Genomic DNA, 4,290 nt, shown 5'->3' with positions numbered 1-4,290 from the left:
AAAAATAATCTGGGTAGGACCTCACACACAAAAGCCTCTTCAATCTTCCAATTAAGAAGGTTCCCACAACACAGGGCTCCTATTTCTCCTCCTATTCATTTGTTGTCTTTATTGTTCCCTCTTTAACTGTTCTCTTCAGAAAAGCAGATAAATGCATGCTGAGACAACTCGTGACCAAGCATTACCTAGGGGTTGATTTTTGATGTAGGATTTTCATTTAAAGGGTATTATTATTTTTTTTAACAAGGATGACGACTCCACAGCCAGTAATTTGCGAGCTTTGGTAATTGCAGATTTCTTAAGTCACAGCTTCGATTTCAAAATACCTAAATGAAGCCATGAATTCTTAACTAGGGACTGTGTCTTAAATACTTGAAGCTGCTTTGAAAAAAATAAGTGCTTTTTTCTGGTGTAGTTACAGTTCTACACGCTTCAGTCATCCTATAGACTGAGCTGCTGCCTCAAATTCTCCGTTTATTGTGGCAACAGCAGCGAATAAAACGGCAACCTTCAAAATTAAATCATTTATTAGAACACAGGTCTGTGTTTACTTCCTGACTGCCATGGATTTCTGATATAAAACTGGAAAAGTCATTTCAGGACATGTCAGAAAGTTCTGACAGTACCTTTCTGTACCCACAGCCCCTCCTTTAATCCCTGTGCATTAACATTGCATTTGTAAAGGAGATCGTAATTCCTTCCCCTTTGTTCCTCAGGTCTAATCAGTTCCAGGGCTTGTCCTTGGCTGTGGGGACTTGCCCTTTGTGTGCCCGACCCAGTGCAACCTCTGTTACAACTTCAAAGAGTCACTGGAATCCCAATTATAAATAATACGATAAATGACAGTGAGGAAAACCTCTTTTACTCCAGGCTGTTCCATTTGCTCACCAAGTGACCTCTGACAATGCATTTAGCCTCTGTGCTTCACTATTAAATGTAGATAATAACTAGAATTAAAATTTGCCAAAAGCGATGAAAAATAAAGCTGCAAGGAAAGCGCGAGGCGGAGTTTTATATAGTGCCCAAAACTGCAGAGAGAGGAAAAGTCTCACGGAGTCCCACAACAGGCTGGAAAAAGAGGAGGCAGGGAACACAAAGCACAGAGCAGCCTCTGGGATGGTATTTAGAGAAGCAACGGCCCCTAAAAGAAGTGCAGGTCACACTAAGCCTGGATTAACAGCACAGAATTCTTCAACTACCGAAACTGAGCACGGTTGTCAGCTGAGGTTTTTCTCACCAGTCTTTTCCACCTCTGCGATGTTCATTAAGGATCGTATCTGATTTGTCCCAAGCACTTGTGGAAAAGCCTCCATGGGGCACTGCTTGAGTTTGGTGATGTCCAGGGCTCCCCCAGATGCAGAGAAGGAGCTGCCAGCCACAGCGGCCCCCGCTCTCAGGCTCCTTCATGCCAACCCCGTGGGGCTTGCCTGGACCATCACTGGGTGTCTTGCTGCTTTGTCTATAAAACTGAGCTACTGGAGCAGTTCCAGTAACTCAGGGCTCTACTACAAGCGATAGATTTCCTCCCTAAGAACAGTCCCCATGGGGGTTTAGTCAGTTAAAAATTGGATCTTTTTGTTTTACCTACAAGCGTTTAAGGTTTTTCTTCACTCAGTTTATGAGCAGCAGGATGTGTGAATTTTGTATCGATACAAGCGATCGTTTTCTTCATCCATGGTTAAACTGCAAGCACCGAATATTTTGAAATTAATTCTGAATGACAATTAACATAAATAAATATGTATTACTCGTCATATACATGTATGTATGACTTTTCAACTGAACGAATCCTCCTGTACAGATTTAAAGTTACACAGCTCTTCGGTGGTTAAGCCGGGCTTAGGCAGAGTAAGTAGAGGCAAATCTTAGGATATTCCCACCTGCCTTTTCTCCCCCTTTTTACCTGGAGCCCTCAGAAAACCTACTTTATTCAGAATACTGTACTCAATTTTTCCTGATTTCTTATTATGGCCCTAAAAAACAACCTAGCTGAGACATAGCAACATTTTACTCTTAAAAAAAAGTTTAAATAACACTCAAAGTGAAAGACAAACCCACCTTTTTACTCCAGATTTGGGTGGAGTTTTGCCACCTTCTGGCAAAAAGCAAAGCACCTTCTTCACCCAGTGGTGTTTCTCCAGAGAGTCACATGCTCAGAATCAACAAGACAAGAAACAGAGCTCTCAGTTTGTACAAAGAGAGATGAAAAGGGCCCAAAGCGTGGGAAAATCAGCCTCAAATAAATACACATTATGCAAAATTGCACCAGCCTTGACTCTGGTGTTAATACAATAACATATTCCAGCCTTAGACCTCCACCTTCTGCAGAGCAGCTGGTGCTTCTCTGTCCCTTAAAGGAGGAATCTTTAGGGCTCCCCGTGTATCTGGATTAATCCCACCGTTCATCCTGAACGGAGATATCCTCTCAGCTGAGTCGCTTTGCTCAGTTACTCCAGTCTCAGAAAGCTCTTTAGTGCCATGTTAAACTTCACCATCTTAAAGCAACCATCAGGCCCTGGAACCTCACATCTAGGAGAAAACCTCTTCTTTCTCTTTCCCAAGATAAATATTCCTAGTGAAGAGCAGCCATTGCGTGATGCTGGGAAGACAACATGCCTCTCTTCCTTGCCTGGCAAACAGGGAGGAAGGATCCCTTTGTTCATAATTATTATTTACTTAAAATTTTCCTTCCTATCATGAATTATCATAGCTCAGGAGAATGTTTCAGAGGTCCTCAGGCAAAAGCATTTACAGAACTCAGGAACAGGAGAAAAAATTTCAGACCGGTTCCCAGTCATGTATATGACAATATAACGCATCGCACTAACACCACACAGTGAGTTGTATTGTACTTGTTGTGTCCCCAGATATGGAAGTATTATAAGATTTTAGTTAAGAATACCTTTTATGTACCAAAAAACCTGTTTCCAACTCATGACCTGGCATGTCAGGTGACTTACACCAAAAACCTTCCAGCTGCACTAACTGGTGGCTTTTTCAGAACTCCATATCTATGTGAATCACAATTTGTCTCTTCTTTAACAAAATATGGCTGTCCCATTGATTCTCTCTTTAAAATGTTTATAAAACCATCTTTAAATCCACATCACTGGCTCATTCATAAAAATCTTGACAAACTGACAAGCCCCATTTTCTCCAGTTCTTTGGTTGCCTTATATTAAACTTAAGCCTCTCATTCGTGTAAGATTAAGTTCTCATCATTAGGTTTACTCATCTGAGTAAAATTAAGTTCTTCCCTAAGTTACACCTTGCGTACTTCCCTCCTGCTCCCCCAGGCTTCACCTTGGTCCTGCCTCAGAAAAACACAACCCGGATGGAAACACCAGTCTCGTTGCAACCTTCCCTTTCCCATAACATCGTCCTTTTCAACCCAGTCAAAAAGCTGGTAGGGGGGAAAGAACCCAACAACGCAGCTCTGTTGTGCCACCTCACTTGGAGTCAGTGACAAAAAAACCATGGGTGGCATATACCTGCCTTTAATTGCAACAGGGTCAAACCCTGCAAGGAGCTCTGAAACAAATCTACGTGCTCCGCTTAAACCCTGAGCTATTTGTAAAGACTGATGTCAGATAACAGTGAGGTCTCTCCCCTGGGATCAATCCCGCTCAGAGATGATCAGTCTCATTGGGAAAAGGGCTATGGATTTGTTGAGTTGTTCTCATCCATGAATATTCAGTGAGCAGGGTAACAGCTTAATTCTGTCAACTCCCCATAAGACATTTCTGAGGAAAACGGTTCTCTTTCACACTGGACACATCAGATTTGGGAAATGAAAATAAAAATACAACGATGCTACTGATGCTCCTTCAAATCCCTTCCACAAGCTGAATTCAAGGGGTGGGGGAAAAAAAAAAAAGCAAATAAAAAAATGCTTGGTCAACTCATGATATAACAGAAATGTGGTTGATGAAGCATGTGAAGTTCTTTTTGACCCATGGAAGGTTCAAGCGAATCCTGCCTGCAGGCTGCAGCTTGTGTTTCGCGCACCAGGTGAAGATCCAACAGCTCACAAACACAAGCAGCAAGCAAAACAGTTTCGTTACTCGCAGAAGTTATGCATGCAGCAAAGTTTGTTTTGCAACTAATTAAGACTTCATGCAAAAAGGGTGTCACATCCTCCAGGCAATTTGACTAAGTGTATAAAAGCATTTGCTACGTAGAACTCTCCTAATCGCTTTTCTTAAACTCTTCTCCTTGGTGATCGGGGTAAGTCAATTTTGAATCAATTACTTATTGCTATTGAAATATTAGCAAATGACTAATTAAACC

The sequence above is a fragment of the Buceros rhinoceros genome, unplaced genomic scaffold (genome assembly GCF_000710305.1).
Source record: "Buceros rhinoceros silvestris isolate BGI_N320 unplaced genomic scaffold, ASM71030v1 scaffold15447, whole genome shotgun sequence".
Classification (NCBI taxonomy): domain Eukaryota; kingdom Metazoa; phylum Chordata; class Aves; order Bucerotiformes; family Bucerotidae; genus Buceros; species Buceros rhinoceros.
The sequence above is the reverse complement of the archived record's forward strand: the minus strand, read 5'-3'. Positions refer to the sequence as shown.